This window comes from Camelus ferus, chromosome 3 (genome assembly GCF_009834535.1).
Source record: "Camelus ferus isolate YT-003-E chromosome 3, BCGSAC_Cfer_1.0, whole genome shotgun sequence".
Lineage (NCBI taxonomy): Eukaryota > Metazoa > Chordata > Mammalia > Artiodactyla > Camelidae > Camelus > Camelus ferus.
The window spans coordinates 35,278,317-35,299,791 of record NC_045698.1 but is presented as its reverse complement, the minus strand read 5'-3'; the positions used below and the strand labels follow the sequence as shown (position 1 = coordinate 35,299,791).

The 21,475-nt window shown below is 39.2% G+C and overlaps 1 protein-coding gene and 1 long non-coding RNA gene across 9 annotated transcripts in view; one reads left to right on the top strand and one right to left on the bottom strand.

Annotated features, from left to right (window-relative positions):
- SNX18 (sorting nexin 18) overlaps positions 1–21,475 on the bottom strand; it is a 233,651-nt gene that overhangs the window by 109,688 nt on the left and 102,488 nt on the right. The window lies entirely within an intron of this gene.
- LOC116661010 overlaps positions 1–21,475 on the top strand; it is a 130,553-nt gene that overhangs the window by 37,544 nt on the left and 71,534 nt on the right. For 3 of the 8 annotated variants that reach the window (XR_004316769.1, XR_004316772.1, XR_004316776.1), the window contains exons 1-2: positions 15,054–15,379; positions 20,182–20,540. This is a non-coding gene — a long non-coding RNA (uncharacterized LOC116661010). Of the gene's footprint in view, positions 1–15,046; positions 15,380–19,881; positions 20,541–21,475 lie in introns of those variants that run through there. The other 5 variants (XR_004316777.1, XR_004316778.1, XR_004316773.1 and 2 more) reach the window with 4 other exon arrangements.

Genomic DNA, 21,475 nt, shown 5'->3' with positions numbered 1-21,475 from the left:
ATCTGACTTTTCAGAAATCATATATGCAAGAGAATGGAGTGAAATATTTAAAATGTTGCAAGAAGAACACCACCATTGTAGATTTCTGTTCCTTGCAAAATTATCCTTCTCAAAAGTGAAGGAGAAACAAAGACTTTCTCAAATAAAAATTGAGGGAATTTTTTGCCAGTGGAGCTTACTTGCAAGAAATGTTAGAAGAAGTTCTTCAGAGAGAGGAAAATAATAGGTCAGAAACTCAGATCTACATAAAGAAAGGAAGAGCATCATAGAAGGAATAAACAAATGCACTACTGTGGTGTGGGATGTGAATGGTGAGGGAGGCTGTGCATGGGGATGGGGGCACATGGGAGCTCTGTGCTTTCTGCTCAATTTGCTGTGCACTTAAAACTGCTCTAAAAAATACAGTGTATTAATTTTTTTAAATGAGACTTTAATTTGCTTTATAAAACTCAAACTGTGGGTGATTGGCATGTGAGTTTTTATTTATAATTGTTCTCATTGGGTGAAAGGAATGCTGACTCGTTAAATAATTTGTCCTTAGGAAGAGGGAATGACAGACAAGCTCTGTGAGAATAGGACTTAGCTAGTTCCTTCTTTTCCCTCTTTTCCCCTCCAGAAATTGCTAAGAGCCAGCAAACACATCAATTCCAGAACCCATTCATAGATGGGACCTTCCATAAAGATTTGGCTTAGACTCTGTCCAGAAGCCAGCTCTTTCTCTTTGCCTGATTGAGCTTCCATCCTGTCTATCTTCAAAGCAAACTAGGGCTTAAATTCATTCCAAGCTCTGATGCTTCCTGATTATAGAACAGTTTAAAGGAATTCCTTGATTGTTCAAAATTTGGAAGAAACTATTCCATAATAGAGATTGCCTGTTTTAAATTAAAAAAAAAACCCGAAAGATAAATGAACAAACCAAAAACACCCTTCAGTTGTACTCTACCTAGTTTCAGAAAAGATTTAAACAAATAAAAAAATAGAGTGAGAGGGAAATCAGTGTGTGCTTGGGTCTGTTTAGGTCCAATTTGGGACAACATAATCAATGCCAAATTATTACATTCTTCAAAAATCTGAAGAATCAACATTGTGAGCCACTTAAGAGGAATAAAATGTAAAAATAAAAGGGTAAAAGTCAGTTGATCCAAAATAAAAAGTAATGAATTGGAAAATAAGAAACTAAAATGGTTCAGATTAATGTCCTCCCAAACCATTCTCAACTAAATACAGATGATACTAAGAAATGAGGAGTTAAAAAGAAAATTAAAACCATTTGGCAGGAAGTAGTTCCCTAAGCAACAAATATATGAGGCGTTCCCAAAGTAAAAATATTAGAGCTGTTCAAGAATGAGCAGCTTTCGGGGGAAGAGAGATCAGAAGGCAGATCACTCTTTCAAAAGGAGTATTTTCTCACTCTGACTTGTCTAATGGCCACAAACCATTGCTCACTGGGGCTTTGTTCCTACCATCTCTGCAACTATCCTTGTCAGGCAGATTTCAGGACAGGCCAATTTTTGTCAAGATGATCAAATTCATGTTGATTCCAATACTGTTTTTGTCCTTGAAATCCAGGAACCCCTAGATACCAAGTTCAGTTCTCTCCAATTGCACTTGATCAGGCAACTCGTTTTTGAAACTAAAAACAAAATTTGAACAAAGGCTGATACAGTAGACACTGGTGCTTTTCATCAATATTTCCAATTGTCTTTCTCTGGCATGAGTAGGATTACTGTTCCCTACCCTCCTGATGTTAAACATAGCCATATAGGTAATCCTATTCATGGACATAAATGGAAGTGATAGGTATGTCTTTCAGGTGGAAGTCTTTAAGAGTTTACCAGTGATTATTCCCCACCCATGTCATTGTCATCGGCAATGTTCCAGTTAGTGGAGGGCCCAACAGCCTAACTGATAATTAAGGCAGCAATAAGTAAGGCCCTGAAATATCTCATACTTCCTTATTTTTAGAGAAACTTCTTTTCGGAAGAAATGGACAATTTCCAATTTACCAAGGACCCTGAAAATTCAACCATCCTTGAAATGTGACTCACTTACTGAAAATGTCAGAGTAAATGTTCATAACACCAGTTAGACATGTGAGATATCATATGCATGATTAAATACCACATGCCTACTTTATCCTGAATCTTATCTGCGATTTTAGGTCATTTTATTTTTGAAGTGTTTTTCTGATCTTTTGTCATTGGTATTATAGCTGCCTTAATAAAAGAGTGACTACTTCAATTTGTAAATGTGAAAACTATTAAAATGGCTATATATTTTTACTTAAAATGGTTCAACCTAAAATCAACTAAATCTCTTTAGAAATATAATTATTATAGACAGTTGTGTTTAAAGAGATTAAAAGATGAATGGAATTGTGGGTCTACACATAGATTAAGGCCACCCACATTAAATTCTGGGTTTGTTTACTTAGGTTCAATTTAGAATTATATTTCACATTTCTTAAAAATTGCTTTCAACATTCTGTCAAGGATAAGTTCAAATATTGGATTTGTTATGGTATTTGAGTGACCTTAATATTAGACAAATATTTGGCAAGCATGAGTCCGAGCCTGTGAACTGTTATATTGATTTTTATGTTTTTAAGCAATGAATTCAGAGACAATCTGTGTTTTAAAACATGCATTTGAGAATAATGCTAACTTTTACAAGCTCTGATTCAATGCCATCCTTCTGGGAGATACTCCAACATGCACTTTTAAGTTTAATTTAAATTTCAGGTAGCAAATGCTGCCTTGAAATCTATAGCATGCCTCTGTTGGAAACCAGTGTAAATATAGCATGAAATAAATTATCCTTAAAGATATGGAATTCAAATAAAATATCTTTTTCTCCCCAGAGATTTTTGTTAAGAGAAAGATGATTTAAATAGGCATCTATGATTTTATTTTGGGCCAGTCCCGACTATCTCTGCATTTATGAGAGCTTTCCAGAAAGCAGCAGAGCCAGATGACAAAATCATCTCCTGTGGGGCTGGGCTGACTCAGGACATCTCCATATGGATGTCCCAAGGCAGTTTATACTCAACATGTCCCTAGATGAACCTGTCATCTTCCTTTTAAAACCATGGTCTTAGAGTTGCCTTCAACTCTTTTCTTACCTCTCATATCTAGCCTTTCACTGATTCCAGTATGTAGTCCTTTTCTCTCATCCTACCCTTTCCCTGTCCTGGCCCTCACCTCCCTAACAGTCTTCCTGCCACCAGGAATATCTCCACTCTCCAGTCCCTGTTTCCATTGCCACCAAATTAATCTCTGTAAGCACAAGTCAGATTTATGCTACTGTCACCTCAAAAATGGTTAGTGATTCTTGTGCTGCTGTCTTTTGTTTGCTTCTGCATAGCCACCTTCTACTTTCTTCCCCAGTTTTGTGTCAGTCTGTAGGGAAAGCATCAGTGAACTCCCCTGCCCTTTGGCTAATGATTCTGTTTGGACAGTGTGGAGCCCTGCAGGAGGAGAGTGAGGCCAGGGGCTAGGGGTCAGGGTATACTTCCCGGCTCCCTCTTGTGTCATTGACATAAGTTGGTCTCACCCTCAACTGAAGGCACGGCTCCTGTCTAGAAGCCTTCCCCATATACCCTAGTTTAAGTGTACCATATACTCTTTACTTTTTTGCATTCCTGCTTATGTTTTTTCTTTTCTTCCCTGTCAGTCTGAAATTCTCCTCATTATTTCTACTGAAATCTTTTTTATCTAATCCTACATTATCCTTTGTATGGGCATAACAGTAAGAAAAATTATGGAACTACAAGAAAGAAGAAACCAAGAGCCTTGAATTACTGCTTGGAGATAAGACCACCTGCTAATCAGGAATGCCCCTTGCAGACTTCACATTAGTGAGGAATATATGCTGCTGGGTTAAACCACTGAGATGTGGGGATTTATCTGCTTCAATTTCTAGCATTACTTTAGTTATCTAAGTAAGATTCTTTTAGAAAATAAAAAATTCTATTCCTCAGTGAGATTCCCAAGTGGGTCATTAAGGTGAGTTATAAACAAATAAGTGAAAGAGCTGTGGTCACTAGGAGCCTGCAGGAGTTCACAGAGAACACATTTTCTACTGTGACAGTTTCATGGATGGATGGAGAAAGAAAACACAGCAGCCTTGGAGATTCTGGACTTGTCCAAGTCACTTGACAAAATTTTCATGATATTACTTGGTTCAAGAGGGAAAATTATTCACAAGGTAAAATGAAATTTGGTGAATTATTTACAGGTTGGATGAACTTAAATAATGCTGGTTATTAATAGATTAGAATCAACCTAAAAGAAGTTTTCTAATGATAGCAGGGCTTGGTTCTCTACCATAACCATTCAAACATTTTTATTACTTATTTAGATAAAGCTATAGAGGGTTAGGCAATACAGAAGTATTTCTGTTCTAGGCAGCATATTTTTAAGAGCAGGAAAGGGAAGATTCTTAGTGAGAGAAGGACCAGGATAATTTTGGATCTGAAAAATCTATCATACAGAAAGGTTGAAAGACTTGGAGATGGGCCCTGGAGAAGAGAAGACTCAGAGAACTTGGTCTCTGTCTTCCAATATTCAAAGGATTGCCAACCAGGAGAAGAGTTAGAATAATTCTGCCTCCCAGTCCCCTACCCATGCTGGACTTCTTGGAGCAATAGAGAGAAGCTATGGGGTGATTAATTTCAGCTCAATATCAGGAAGAGCTTTCTAGCAGAGTTGTCCAAAGACAGAGGGGCTAGACCCCCTCCAGACACACATGAACAGCACTTGGAGGGATCTTCTTGGGCAGGTGATTTTGGGTCATCTTTAAAGACCCCTTCCAGGTCTGAGAGCCTTTGATTCTTGCTCATTGTACAGAACTTAGGTAGCTCAGTAAATATGAAAGCCAGTTGATAGACACCAGACATCATTTGTATGGTGGCTTTGTTGGCATTGCCAAGAGACAGCTCAAGAAGCAAATAAAATACTCCTCCTAGAGATCATAGTTTGTGTTGTAGAATGATTGGAAGAATCTATGAACCCAGCGTTTATGGAACACCTTCTCTGAGTCAGGCACTGTGCCTGAACATCCTCTGCCTCCCTCCTGTCTGTCCCCTTCCTCCCATAAAGTGCAAAACTTCTGATATTTCCTTTGACAGATGATCATTCTAGACAAGGAAAAGTACTGTTTTTGTTTTCTGTTTCTCTTCAAGAGGTTTGACTGAACTAAAAACTCATCAGTCACTTTTCAAGCTTTATTATGATTACCATTGATAACAATAATAATTTTTTCCACTCTCCAGGGAACAGCTTCAAGAAAGTTACAATGGGGAGGGAAACTAAGGAAGGGTTTTCTTTATTGAAGTGGGTCTAGAATTAGGTAGGGAGGACAGAACAACAGAAAAACAGAATATCAGAAAGAGTGATCATGTCTCTAGTGGGGGCTTGGATGGGATGCTGCTAAGAAACTTCCACAAGAGAAAGGTGGTCTGGACACACACACATATCCAAAAGTAATAAGTACCAAAACATATACACTGGCTTTGGACAAAACATATACACTGTGTAAAAGCAGAGTAGTGGTATTAAAGCCTCCATTTGTCCAAAATAGAGCAACACAGACCCATTCCGGTTTAATGGAGTCTCTAAAGCACATCTGGGAAACCCTAGGGATCTTTGGACACAGGATGATATATAAGTCCAGGTGAATATAGAGCAGATTCCACCTAATAGACGGTGATTCCTAAGCTCATTTATTGTTTAGCAGAGTTTGTTTCCAGCTCTCCTGGTGCAGCATAGGCTCATCTGAGAGACAGTCTGGCTTCCAGTTCTTTATTCTCTGTTTTCATGGACAGCACTCTGGTCCTTGTCTTCATTATTGCCAATATCCTCTTATTCCTCTCCCTGCATCTGGTTTCTGTCACCTCTGATGCACGCTGAATGTAGGAAACAGACTAATTGTTTTCCTAAAGCATTATTATCATGCCACGCTCTTGCTCAATAATCTACAGAGGTGCCTTGTTACTACCACAGGGTTCAAGCTTCTCCCCATTCACACCCCCATCCTCATGCAATCTCTCTTGCAATCCACTGTACCCTCTCCCACCTTTAGGCCTTCATACAGGCTGTTCCTCCCTGCAACACTCTCTCCCCCATCCCCTCTTCCTCTGCTAACTCCTGCTGCTCATCCTTATATATCATTTCCTTTGGAAAGTCTAGTACCATAGCACTCCATGGCTTCTATCAAAAGCAATTTAATTCTAGTGTTTTTAGGGCTACTTGTTAATCTGTATCTCCCACAAAACTAAAAAACAAGAAAGGAATATCCACACCTTATTTACTCTTGAACCCCTGAATCTTGACGGTGTGATGTATGTTAATTGAGTGAATGAATTCAACATAAATATTTGTTGAGCAAGAGAATGAGTGAATGAATAAATGGTTGTTGATAGAATGCTGGATGGATGGTCCTCTTTTACAGGTTTGTAGTTATTTGTGACACCCCTTCAGGTTATCTTTCAGTTGCGATTCTCACAATTTGGGCATCTGCCTTGTCTATTTGGGCTGCTATAACAAAATACCACAGACTGGGGAGTTTATAAACAACAGAAGTGTATTTCTTACAGTCCTTGAGACTGGTGGTCTGGGATCAGGACACCAGCATGGTCGGGTGAGGGCTGTCTTCTGGGTTGCAGATTTCTCTTATCTTCACATAGTGGAAGGGGTTACGGCTCTCTCTGGAGCCTCTTTTATAAGGCACTAACCCCACTCATAAAATCTCCATCTTCATGACCTAAGCGCTTCTCAAAGACCCCCACCTCCTAGTACCATCATCTTTGGAAGTTAGGATTTCAACATATGAATTTGGGGTGGGGTACAAACATTCAGACCATAGCACACACCAAGTGAATAATTCCTTTTGTCTATTCCTAAGTGAGACAGGAGTGGCAGGAGGCATAAGCCATTTGTAAATGGGAATCTGGGTGAGGAGGAGGAGGCTGTTGGACATCTGTGGGGATGAGAGAAGGGATTCAGGAGACAAATTCCCTGGCAGCTATTGGTATCCGTGGGACAAACCCTGGAGGAAGTGGAAAAATGGCTTTCGTCCTTTTCCTTGTAGCCAGTGGGGTGTATCCAGGTGGTAGCAGACACTGCCTTATTATCCAGAACCTCCCTGTGCTGCTATTGAGGAAATCAAGGTCCATAGATGCATAAGGACTTGCCAAGAGTCTCAAAAATGGTGCAGAGCCAGGCCTAGAATCTGAATCTGATTCTTGAGCAATACTTTCTGTCACCCATTATTTCCTCCTCACTGCTGTCTGAAAGCCCTTAGTTCCGATTTGCTAACTCAGAGTTATGCACGCAATGCTTCTTCCTCAGTACTCGTTGCCCCTGACCTTTGATGCTGTGAAACCAAGAGGCCAAAACCAGGGCATTTCCTCCTAACCAAGATTTCCCACTGAGAAAAGCTGTTCCTCTATGTGTGTGGGGGTGGGTGGTGGGGGTTGGAAGGGGGAGTGAAAGTGGGGAGGAATGTGTGAAGAGGGAGGACGCAAAAGCCCGGGGCAAGCAAAATCAGGGGAACCAGCAAGAAATCAATCCCTGCACATGTTTTTTTTCCCCCCTGGGGTTTCAGTGACAACTTCATTTTTTTTGTTTTGAGATGCAACAGAAACTGTTGCCTTGACTGGGTGTGTGGGGTGGTGTGTATATAAATGCACATAAAAGTATCAGCGATTCATTAGAGCCACCAAGTAAAGAATGAAAGGCCCACATCTACTTAACCACCTTCACCACCTCAATCCTGTGATTTTATTTGTGGAGCAGGAAGTTGTCGAGGTCTCCAAATCCCAATCCCTCTGAGCTGGGAGTCAACTGGCAGCATCCCTGCAGAGGGCTCCTGCAGGCATCCATTTCCCAAGTGCTTTGTTGCCAAGACCCTGAGTCAAAAATGGATGAGTCAAAGCTCCTGTTTATTGTGTGATAAGAGATACAGTTTCATCCTGAGGATTCTCTTTGAGTTATTCCTTACTTTGCAAAGATTTAATAATTTCTGATGCAGTTGGGCTGCTTACCACCAAGGTGATCCCTGTTTCTGACCATGGATATCAGTACTGATGATTTTTTAGGAATTGGTAAATGTCCACGCATCAAGAAGAGAAAGAAATAGCTAGTGAAATGGCAGTGGCCTTAAACAAGCTCTCATTTGAGCAAATGGTCTCTCCTCATTTCTTTTGCCTGCTTATTCATTCAACCACTCTTCTCTTAGGATCCAAGAAGCTCACAATCTAGAGAGACATTAAAAAAACTTGACTCATCAGTACACAATGTATATTTAAGATGCTTGTATCACAAGCAATGGAAAATCTGGCTCATTCAGGCCCAAACAAAGAAGGAAATCTCTTTGGCTCACATGATTGAAACCTCCAGGGGAGGATTTGCTTCTGACAAACTCCTTCTCAGCAGCTCAGTCATTGGGTTTCTTTTCCATTTCTCTGCCGTCTTCTGGGCTATTGGCTATACTCTAAGGCTGGGTCCCCTCACAGTCCCAAGATGGCCATAAGCAAATCCCAGTGCTACATACTTCCTTTTTCAAATCCAGCCAAAAAAGAAGAGCTAGTTTATTTGCCTCAGCACTCATGTAGAGTCCTGGGACTCAATCTAGTTCAAGGGCGGCACTCCTGGCCTGAGTTAATCAGTCATGTGATCAGGAGATGGTCACATACTCCACCCCAGAGGCAGGTGTGAGCTGCACAGGAATTCTTAAATGGAACTGGGAGTGGAGGCAGGGGAGAGAGAGGTACCAAGAAATGTGAATTTCAGGGAAATGACTTTGGCAGGAGTGCTAACCTGACACGTGGGAGCACTGTAGAGGGGTCCTCCTCAGCCTGAATAGGCCCAGGGTTCTCTATAATGATGAACTGTGCAAAAGGAAGGAATTTGAATTGATTAACCCTAGAATACACTTACAGTATATTAGACCTGGAAGCTGCCTTCACTTAGAAAATGATGAAGGCATGAAATTGATGTCCAAAGGCAAGAAGGCCAGGAATAGACTTCAAGCCAGAACTCAAGAGGCTGAGTGTTTGGGAGTGCTTATCTTTCTTTTAAAATCTCAGAGAAGAAGATGAAATTACTTATGTCTTAAGAGAGCTGTTCATAAGAAGGTTCTGATTCCAAGATCTAAACCCTATGATATAGAACTGTTTTCATTAGGACAAGACTAGGCTTGATTCCCACAAATCGGGGCTTGAGACGTAGCTCTGCAACTTACTAACTGTGGCCATGGGCAAGTCACTTAACCTCATTACTTAACCTCTTCATCTTTATTTATTTATTTTTAATTTTGGTGTGAAAAATCTTTAATTTCTTTAATTTTCTTACAGTTTTATTGAGATATAATTGACATACAGCACTGTATGAGGTTAAGGTGTACAACATAATGACTTGACTTACATACCTCATGAAATGATTACCACAATAAGTTTAGTGAATATCCAGCATCTCATCCAAATACAAAATTAAGGAAATAGAAAAAATATTTTTCCTTGCAATGAGAGCTCAGGATTTACTTTCTTAACAACTTTCATGTATAATATATAGCAGTTAATTATTTTTATCATGTTATACATTATGCCCCTAATACCTACTTATCTTATAACTGGAAGTTTGTACCTTTTGACTGCCTTCATCCAATTCCTCCTTTCCCAACCCCCTACCTCTTGTAACCACAAATCTGATCTCTTTTTCTATGAGTTTTATTTGTTTGTTTGGTTTTAAAGTGTAATTGACCTACAATACTACATCAGTTCCTGTTACACAACATAGTGATTTTTTATTTCTGTAAATTTCAAAATGATAAATCTAGTTACCATCTGTTGCCATATAAAAATATTACATAATTATTGACTATATTCCCCACACTGTACATTTCATACCCATAACTTATTTATTTCACAACTGGAAGTTTGTACCTCTTAATTTTCCTCACCTATTTCTCTCCTTCCTCTAAGCTTTCCCCTCTGGCAACCATCTATTTGTTCTCTGTATCTATGACTCAATTTCTATTCTGTTATGTTTGTTCATTTGTTTTATTTTTCAGATTCCATGTATAAGTGAAATCATACAGTATTTGTCTTTTTCTGTCTGACTTATTTCACTTAGCCTAATACCCTCTGGGTTCATCCATGTTGACAAATGGCAAGATTTCATTCTTTCTGATGGCTGAGTAATATCCCATCATATATATCTATACACTATATCTTCTTTATCTATTCATCTATTGATGGACACTTAGGTTGCTTTCTTATCTTGACTATTGTAAATAATGCTGAATGAACATAAGAGTGCATTTATCTTTTCTAATTAGTTTTTGTTTTCTTCAGATAAATACTCAGATGTGCAGTTGCAAAGAAATCACACAACTCAACATCAAAAAAGCAAACCACCCAATTAAAAAATGGGCAGAGGATCTGGAATAGATGTTTTTCCAAAGAAGACATGCAGATGGCAAACAGACACATTAAAAGATGCTTCACATCTTTAGTCATCAGGGAAATGCAATCAAAACTACAATGAGATATCACCTCACACCTATCAGAATGGCTATTATTAAAAAATAACAAATAACTAGTGTTGGCCAGGATTTGGAGAGAAGGGAACCCTTGTGCAGTATTGGTAAGAATGTAAAATTTGTGCAGCTACTATGGAAAACAGTATCGCGAGTCCCCCAAAAAGTTAAAAATAGAACTACCATATGATCCAGCAATAATCTCTTCGTTGTTAAAATTTGTATAACAGCACTTCCCTTGCAGAGTGACTGTGAAAAGCAGAACTAATGCCTCAAAGTGCCAGTGTGAAGCAGGCATTAAGCAACTGTGACTATTGTTATTTAAATTGAGCTGCGTCTCTCCAGATGATGCAAGATCAGGAAAGGAATGTGCACTTTCTGGAAGAGCCTGGCTTTAGACAAGATCTAAGCAGCAGACATAAACATTTGGGAGGAATGGTATTAGGGACATGCTGTTACTGCTGGAGCCTCTGCTTTAGTTCAAATTGTGTTCTCCCTGGATTCACATGTACCTGAGTATTCCCAGCAGATGATCCCTGCCTCCTTCCTGGAAAAGGCTTTTCCTAGAGAAATCAAGTCTGGTACACAGCTTGGTTCAAGGAAATAGACTCATCTCAGAAGCATGGCTATCACAACTCCTATCACAACTCAGTGACATTGGTGTATTCAGTGGAAACAGATACATCATGCCCCAACACAAACATCACCACAGGGAGCTGTGGGGGAGGAAAGCCGAGTGCAGGGGTCACATGGTAGCTGAGAGGGCCATGTAGGAGAGCACACATGCCCATCCCTGGGACGCCCATGAACAACTTGGGGGATTCTATAGCGTCGCCTAGGGGCAGGGTTACTCTACCTTTGCCCTCGAGTGGTGTGGCCAAGGCAAGTGGATTACACAAATCCATCATTCCCCACTAGATGCACACAATCACTTCAGTGCCAAGATAAATCATCAGAAGCACATCTGTTATACTGTGTCTTCAAGAAAACATGATTTAATGTTGGTTCAGCTTTTTTTGCCAGAGATAATTAAGAATGTTTTCATATATACTATAAAACTCACTATAATGACAATTTTTATTATAACGTTTAAAAACCTTATGTAAACAATCCTCCTAATTGCTTTCTCTAAATATGCTGGGAATGCTTGTCCATCATGTTGGTCTAGCACACTTCCTTCTTTCCTTTTCTTTCTTTTTTTTTAATGGAAAACTAATTTATTATATTTCTCTTATATCTTGGCCACTTGGACAGTAAGAGTGAAATGTGGTACAGAATTGGAGTAACTTTGGTGTAAATAGATTTTATGGTAAAACTACCTCCCACTCCTCGCCTTCAACATGGCTCTTGTTTTGGGTGTCTTGGGTATTGTTATTTTTATCATTAGGCTATGTTGATGTGTCTTTCCTTTAAGCCACCTAAAATAATTGGAAATATGTGAATTTACTTAATAAATGTATTAATTGCTGAGAGAGTAGGTAAAAATTTAATCTTTTTCAGGACAGAGAACTCTTTCTTTTAAACCTCATATCATTTTTCTCTGAGATACTCAGAGTTGAGAATAATGCTGCCCTTTTCTCAACATATTTTCATTTGAGGCAACTCTTTGTTCTGTCAAGTAGATTTATTTTCTTTATCAGATAGAAATGTGGGCAAAAGAAAGTGATCTCATTGCATATGATTCCTAACACAATACCCAAGGCTCCAGACTCCAGTGAAATTTGGTATTACAAATGACTTGGGAAACCTTTCTGGTTATGAGCACTTGTTCAAAGAAACCCTGTTTGAAATAATTCACTTCCATTAATTCCTCAATGGCAATACAGACATGCTCTTGTCCTAATCTTTATGTTAGTGTTGAATAGCAAAGGGCTGCTGTTTGGGTTCCTGCCCTGGCTTTTATTTAAAAGAAGAAAAAAAAAGCCATATTAAATGATAACACTTACTTGGTGTCAGTAAGTCTCTGTTTATAGAAACAAACAAAATTATTGTCCAGCTCAAAGAGCTTTCATAGGTGAACACACCCACAGAACCAAGACCAAAATCAGGAAACAAAAATTTACCAGCCTCCATCAGTTGCCCTCAGGCCCCACCCAGTTCCTGTATCTCTCCAAAAGGCCTAAGCATAACCCTGCTTTCTGACACCACTGATTGCTGCTTTGCCCTTTTTAAGTGTCTGCCTAAATGTAATCGTTCAGTGTATACTTTTCTGTGTACTTTTCATAAGATTCAGCCTTGTTGTCCCATGTCATAATTTTTCACTTTTATTGCTCTGGACTAGTATTTCACTATATAAATATACCACAAGTCATGTATCCATTCTACTGTTGATTTCCAGTTGGGTTGTTTTAAGTTGTTGGCTCTTAAAGATAATGCTGCTATGAATATTCCTGAATATATATGTCTTAAATGAACATAGGCATGCATTTCTTTTGTGGATATGCTTAGTTATCCTGGGTCATAGGTTTTGTGTATGATCAACTTTAGTAGATACTAGAAAACAGTTTTACAAAGTGGCTGTACCAATTTCCATACTCACTAGTGGTATGGAAGAGTTCCAGTTGCCCCACATCCTTACTAACACTTATTATTGTCAGCATGTAATGAGAACTGTGAAATTGTCATTGCATAACTTTGTTGTGTTAGTCATTCTGCTAATAACTGATGAAGCTGAACCCTTCTCTTATGTTTATGGACTATTTGTATATGCTTCTTTTGGAAAGTGCTTTTCAAATCTTTTATCCATACTTTTGTTCTACAGCAACATCATGAAGATACTCTCCTCTGTTTTCTTTAGAAGTTTCTTTTTTTTTGGTTGTTTTATTTTACATTTAGGTCAACAGTCCATTTGGAATTATGTACAAAGTACAGGTTAAAATTTACTTTTTTCATAAAGGTATACAACTGATCCAGCATTATTTATTACAAAGACTATCCTTTTGCCCCTGATCTGCTATGCTACTTTTGTCATAAAATCAATTGTTTATATGTGTTTGGATCTGTTTTTGGACTTTTAAATTTGACATATTAGTTACCAGCTAATACGGTTTGGAATTGGAACGCTGGTCTGTACTATCTGATACTCTGAAGTGCCTGACTGCATTCGGCCTGTAGCCTTAGCATGAAGGTCTGAGAAAGTGAAACCAATTAATGCAGAAAATCTACTCTGAATATAACAACCAGAAAGAACAGTAGAGATTTTTTTCAATCATATTCCCTTATTTTTAAAATGAGAAAACAGGTCTACCCAAGTGTGCTGAATATCCTGTTTACCCAGCCACATCCTCCCTCCACCCTTCTCCACCTTCTGTGCCCTTGGAGGTCCCCGCAACAGTGGGTTCCCTTGCCTTAAAATTTCTAGTTCATTCAGTTTATCAGAAACATTGACTTGAAGATGGAGGAAAGTGAGGTCAGATATTTATTCCCTTAGCTATCTCCCAGCAGGTTGACTGATTCTCTTCCTAATATGGCTCCTGGTGAATGACCCTCAACCCTCTTCTTCCAGATGCCAATGATCACTTATTTCTTTTGTCCCAGGCCAGGGATATTAACAGTATCCTACCATTACTAGCCCCAGGAGACCACACTGAGTTTCTGACACTGCATGACTTGAGGCACCCATGTACTAGACAAGAGAATGGGAGGTGGGACCCAAAGAAGAGTCAAAGGGCATATGTAATTCTCTTGATGAAGGTTCCTAGAAGCTGCCACATGACACTTCTGCTCACATTTCATTGACCAGAACTTAGTCATTTGGCCACAGCTATCTGTAAAGCTGAGAAATGTTTTAGATAGTTAAGTGCCAAACTAAAAATCTTACAAGCTGAGACTAACAGTTCCTACCACCCCTTCCATTTAACTCAAGTTATTTAGTGTACTCTGGGCTACTCACTTTTCTGAGATACAGGGATGAATGATGAATGGCCCTGGTCCAGTCTAATACAGCATAGTGATTCGTCCCTCCAGCAAATGACTGTGTCAGTCCCTGTGCTAAGCATTAGAGGTTCCAGAGTGCACAAGACAGTGTTCCTGCACAAGACAGTCAATAATGAATATATACTGCTCTTATAAGTGTTACCCAGGGGAGAAGTGGCGGGGAATAGAAGAGATCTGTCTCTGAAGGGAGACCACGAGTTTGCCATGTGAACGAGGAGACAGACCTTCCAGACTCCGACACAACATGAAGAAATCACAGAGCATGAAAGTACAGTATTTCCAGGGAGCAGCAAGGATTCTAGGGGGCTTAAGAACATAAACTGCATGGAGGAGAGTGGGTAAAGATGGCTGGACAAGTCCACAGTGGCCAAGGAAAGCAGGACACCGTGGGCCAGTGCAGGCATCTAACAATGCCTCACTCACCCCACCCACCAACCTCTTGGGCTGTTCATGCCCACGGAGGGCTTGCAATAAGTCACAAATAAATGATAATATCATATCAGGAAGTACATCAAGCTCAGGCCCAAGTTATATCCTTTAGGAAATTTACCAGAGATCTGAATCTTAAAATTTCAGCCTCCTTCTTGGCTTAAACAATCTGATGGAATTCTGGAATAACTTGCTTGGCCTGACTCACTCCCAATGTTGGGAAGAAAAGAAAGCAGGAGAGAAGGGGGGATCAGGAGGCCTCTCACTCCCATTTAGCGTTTAGAAATGGCTCCAAGTGGTTTGTTTTGCCATCAACACAAATGTCTAAAATGAAAATAAGTTTTTTTTGGTCTTCCCACAGGTACATTCTACAAAAGAAGAGGAGGACAAAGAATGACGAAAATGAAGGAGCATTATGCATTTTCATAAGCACCTATGTTGGACCAGATGTTCATCCAGCTTTTGGGGCTAAACGGTGAGCAAGTGCTGTCCCTAAAGAGTTCATATGCTAATAGGAGGGAAAATATATTTTTAATGTGCTTATTATCTAAAATATTTTCATGTACCTATAAATACAATGAAGAGGCTAAAAAGAGGATAGATAATATGGTGAAGAGTGACTAATTAGTTAGGGTTTGAGGAAGTTCCCTCCTAGAGGTGACATTTGAGTTAAGACCTTGTATTAGTTTCCTATTGCTCTGTAACAAATTATCAGAAACTTAGTGACTTAAAACAACATAAATTTATTATCTCATGATTCTGGAGGTCAGAAGTCCCACACAGGTCTAACTGGGCTAAAACCAAGTTGTCAGCAGGACTGCATTCCCTCTGAAGCCTCTAGTTTCCTTGCTTTCCCAGCTTTTAGAAGCTGCCTGGATTTCTTAACTGTGGCTCTTGTCCTCTAACTTCAGAGCCAGCAGAATAGCATCTTCAAATCTCTCATTCTGACACTCACTCTCCTGTATCCTTCTTACACTTATAAGAACCCTTGTGATTCCTTGGACCCACTGAAATAATCCAGAATAATCTTCTTATCCCAAAATCCTTAATCACATCTGCAAACCTGATACTATGTAAATTAATATATTCACAAGTTCTGAGGATTAGGATGTGGGCTTCACTGGGGTCCATCATTCAGCATATTACAGACCTAAATGGTGAAACAAAGGCTGCCAACATGCATGTCTTAGGAAGGAGCATTCCCAGCAGAGCAAGCGGGAGGGCCCTGAGGTGAGAGTAAACATAGCATTTTTAAGAGACAAAAATATAGAAATGAGGCCACATCTCCAGAGTCCAGTTTTCTCTGGTACTTTGGAAACGAGGTTTGTCTTGGGGACCTGTCACATCTGAAAAATCAGACAGAGCAGAGCAAAGCATCCTAACAAGGAGATACAATCGACAGATATTTACTTGCTTGTAGATATATCCACTTTGCAGCCTAACCCTGACACTTTGCCAAATTTTTCAAAATTTTATATTCTATTTTTAAAAACATAAAATCAAGTGTTATTATTAATACCTTTGAAACCTTTTACTGGAAATGCTCATCTTTTGATTTGATGTTGGAAGCCATCAGCATTGATTTTTTTCAATATACTATCATTTATTATTCTCTCCCAGCAGATAAAATCTATAGCTGGAGGGAAGTAGAATATCAAGGATGAAGGGACATCTAAGAGAAAGTTTAGAATGTCTAGAAAATAGGTGTCTCTCTTCTCACATGAATATGCAGTTTTTTAAAAAATAAAAACATACAGTTTAAACAGTGAAGTAAAATAAATGAAACCGCATTCTACAAGTCTCCCAGAATACATGTTTTCAGTATTCCAGATCGGCAGGATGGTGGGTTCAGGAGACGGTCAAAACGTAACTTATCCAACTTTTGTTGTTGGTTAGTTATCACAACACTGAAGACTGAAGTGTTCTTTCTTTCGAATCAAAAATCGTTGTTTTCTGTGAATTTTTTTCAGTTTTAGTGAACTTAAATATCTACTAGAATGCTGTGAGTCACATTCTAACAATAGCCGTCACCATCATCCTCTTAGTCTTTTATATGTGCTGTTATTACTACTTCAGAAAGATCGACAGATACAGACAGAGGGGATACAATGTGCTGTCATCTCCTGGTGGCTCAGTGTATGATACCTCAATAGGGGTCAGCCAGCACATGACGACTTTCAGACCCAGAGCAGTTAACAAACTGCTGGTGGGTCAGCAAGTAAGTGGTGGGCTGCTAGGGTCCACTTCCAAGGGACAAACCCAGCATCATGGCCTGCAATTCTTTATGAAGTGGAAACTCACTATTTTTGTTTTATTTTTATTTTCTTTACTTATTAATTTTAATATTCCTAATATCTTTACCACAAAATCTTCTTAACCATTATATGTAAAAGACACCATCCTTCCCGATTATTCTTCCCAAAGGCATCAACTATTAACTGTTCCTTTGAGGTCTTCTCAGAATTGTCTTTCTATGTTTATAACAAAGTATAGTATTGTATCCAATCATAATATACCATATCTTATCTGTTTTCCCTTGTGAATGGTCTACACTGTATACATTGTTGGACAACTTGCACTTTTCACTTTGCTCAGTACCTTGGGCGACCTTCCATGGCAGCGAATCAGCATTTTGAAAGTGCCCCCTGCAGAATCACAGACCTCATGATTTCTCTGTGGTTCACTGCTTGTGTCTGAAGAATAAAGTTACTGAAATGTGTCCAGATCGTGGTTTTCAAGAGAAAGAAATACATTGTATATGTAACTGACTTCATCCCAATGCATGACTTTGCTTTGGCTGTTAGTATATTATTTTCCTTATCACATCATCTGAGATAATTAAAGGACTTTGAAATGTCGCCTTCATTCCTCTTATGGCTTGTGAACAAAACTCTCACAGGCTTTCAAATTTGTCATTTCAACAAATATCCATTTTGACAGCCCAGGTCAAGTAATTTCTCTAAGAGAATATGTTATAAAATGAGATCCAACTTGAATTAATTACCATAAATTATGAAACAAATGGGTCACCATGCTTGTGAATTTACAAAAGACTTAGGAAAAAAATATGAATATTTCTTTCATAAATCTTATAAGATGATAATTTATTTTGCTTTTAGTGGCATATGAAAACAGAATGAATTCCTAGTATATTCGATGTCTCCCTCTTCAAAGAGGTACTGGTGGCTTCAAATAAGGGATTAAATTAAGATTTCATCAAAATCACATAAAACATGATTTTGAAAAGTGATGGATCTAAATAATGTCCAAAAAGATGGTGAACTTTACCCCTTTCCCCCATAAACAAAGCAGGCTTTGATCTGGTCTTTGTGTTCTGAGGAGACAATGTGACTCTTCATGAAAGACATGTCACTAGAATACAGGAAGGAAGGACTTACATCCACTTTATTTTGTCAGGCCCTGGCCTTGGAAGTTCTTATAACCAAATTAATAAATCTCTGTCTTGGGAATATGTTATACCCTCCTAAACAAGAAAAATGCAAACTAGAACAGCACATTTTTCTTGCTACCATCAACAGCCCCACCTAAGCAAGATATTTCCTATGAAATATGGTATGAAGGCTTTATTATTGAGCAGAGTTGTTTCATTTTATTTTGTAACAGCTTTAGTGAGATAATAGTTCACATACCATACAATTCACCCACACTTGGCTTTCAGTTCAAATTTCTCAACTTCACTAAACCTTAGTCTTTTTATCTGTAATATGGGAATAAATAATAGTAAGACCCACTGATTTGCTGTGCAAATTAACGTGTCTATGGCCCATAGTAAGTGCTGAATAATGAAAACATAATAAGATTTAATTTTTACATACAACATTTGTTGTTGAACTTCGTAATCAATCATGTCTCTAATTTGGATTTCCTGCTTTGACAGTGGAAACTTTAATCCTGTTGATTTATGGTAATTTCCATTACTGGATTTAGCTCAGTTTAGCTGAAGCTAAATCTGCCTCTTCTGATTAAAAATGTAGTCAATGAAAAACTCTGTCCCTCTTCTGCTGGGTTCAGTCCCAAGCTCTATGGGGCCCTTATGACATTGTGGCTGGTCTGCACCCACTCATGCTCTGCTGTGGAGACTTCTCTCTCCTCTTGGGATGGGTAGTGCAAGGAGATGGGTGGCTACAGGGCATCTTGATGCCTCCTCTGCCATTCTGAGTCCCAGAGGATGCTTGCTTTTACCTCTGCTGCCCTCCAAGTGTTCAATGGACAGGGGCATCTGCAGGGCTTCAGCTCTTGGGAGACCCAGGCAGGAAATGGGGCAAACGTTCACTGCCACCCTTCAAGTCCAGACTGCAGGCCCCTCGCTGCACCCGCATGGAGGCAGGAGGGGAAAGGGAGGCACTGCACCTGACTTTCTTCCTCTTTCCAAACTCTATTGTCCAATCCTGTTCAGGTTCACAGCACAGCAGAAAAAGCTGGGCTCTTGGTTCTGCTTGTTTCCATTGACACCCCATAGTACCCCCGACCCTTGGCAACTGAAAGTCTGAAGGGAGGGTGAGCCTGAGAAAGAAAATGGGACTGTGCATGCAAGTCAATGAGTTACTATAGCCATGAGGTATTCCATATTAATCTATATCCCTAACTTTACCTCATCACCACTAAAACATTCTCCACTGTCTTCTCTGAGTGCAGATTTGTTCCTTACTTTTCTCTCTTGGAAGATGAAATCTGAAGGGTTTCATAATTCTGGGTTTACTTCTCTGTGTCCTCACTTCTTGCTTCCATTCTTTGGTCTCTGGTACCCTGTACATGATGTGCTGCCCTATATGGAGTGTTATGGGTTAAATAATGCTCCCTCCCCCACCAAAAAATTACATGTTGAAGTCCTAGCCCCCAATACCTCAGAATGTGACCTTGTTTGGGGAAAGGGTCATTGCAGATGGAATTAGTTAAGATGAGATCATACCATTAGGGTGGCCCCTAATCCAGTATGATTGGTGTCCTTATTAAAAGGAGAAATTTGGACACAGAATACACACAGGGAGATAAAGTCAAGATTAGAGTGATGATTCTACAAGCCAAAGAATGCCAAAGATTGTCAGCAAAATATCGGAAGTTGGAAAGAGACCTGAAACAGATTCCCTCTCAGAGCCCTCAGAAGGAATCAATTCTGCCAACACCATGATCTCAGACTTCTAGCCTCCAGAACTGTGAGACAATAAATTTCTGATATTCAAGCCACCTAGTTTGTGGTGCTTTATTACAACAGCTCCAGGAACCTGAAACACGAGACACACTGTGTTGTCTTTCCAGCTCACTGTTGTTCTGGGAAACCTCCCTCCCTCCCCATTTACTGCGAGAGCAGCCATGTTGAACAACGTGACCCCAGTTCTGACTGGAGTTCACCAGGAACTTGCATTTCAGACCAGGGAGCAAGTCTCCAGTGACGGAAGCTGAAAAATACAAAACTTGGTAACTGCCAACAACTGTGTTTTTCACAACAAAGAGAGAGCCAGTCTGCCACAAGACAAAGCTGGCACCCAGAGAAGCAGAGACAAGGCTGGGAGGGAGCGCTGGCGGCTTTCCAGCGCTGGCTCCATTGGTGCCGCAGGCTCCAGCTCTGTGGGGACCTCGCTGTGACCCGAATTCCAGAAGACTGCCGTGACTGTCCGGTATATTCCTCTTTTTATCTAAGCTGACTTATACAAGTTTTGTGGCACTTGCAACTCAGACTTCTAGTTGATATATTCTCCAAAACTCATGTACTCCTACTTTTAATAATAAGTGGAAGATTGCTGCTCTAAGTAAGAAATTATGTTCTTATCAGAAATGGGTACAGGATCCAGAAAAGACACTTATTTAAAATTAAACTTGGTGAAAAAAATATAAAGTAAATTTTGTTGGAAGATTCTTTGTTCAATGAAACTTTAAGCCATCATAAACAGGAAGAAATTAGATTAATTTCTTTACCTTTTAGATGAAACCAAAAATAATTCAATAACAGGCAACTTTGATTTTTCATGAACATATTATAGTGTTTATTAACCTATAGAAACAGTGTAGTTCCTTTATAAACTAAAAGTCATTTTGCAGATCTGTGAAAGTGTTGTTTTAACTATTCATTAGCTTTATTTTCAAAGACTGTATTAGCCCATGATAAGTTTCAAATGCCTGGCATTTTGCCTGAGAAAATATTTGCTATTTAATATATTAACAATAAGGTCTTTTCCTGTCTACCCATTACTACATTTTGTAAAATCTTGGAAAATAACTACTTAGTTTTAATTCTGATATACACACTTCTTAATCGTTTCTAATATGTCCTAGAGATATAATCTCACAGGCTACTATCTTTATGTCAGGAAAGAATAAGCAAATGAAATTAGATGTTGGAAATTAAGAAATAAATTCAGTAATTCTTATGCTATTTTGCATACTGAATGGGAAATAGATTAGTTTTCTGTTGCTGCATAACAGTTTACTCCAGAACTTAGTGGCTTCAAATGGCATTAAATACTTATTGTCTCACACAGTTTCTGTGAGTGAGGCATTTGAGAGTGGCTTAGAAGGGTAGTTCTGGCTCAAAGTTTTGCATAAGGTTGCAGTG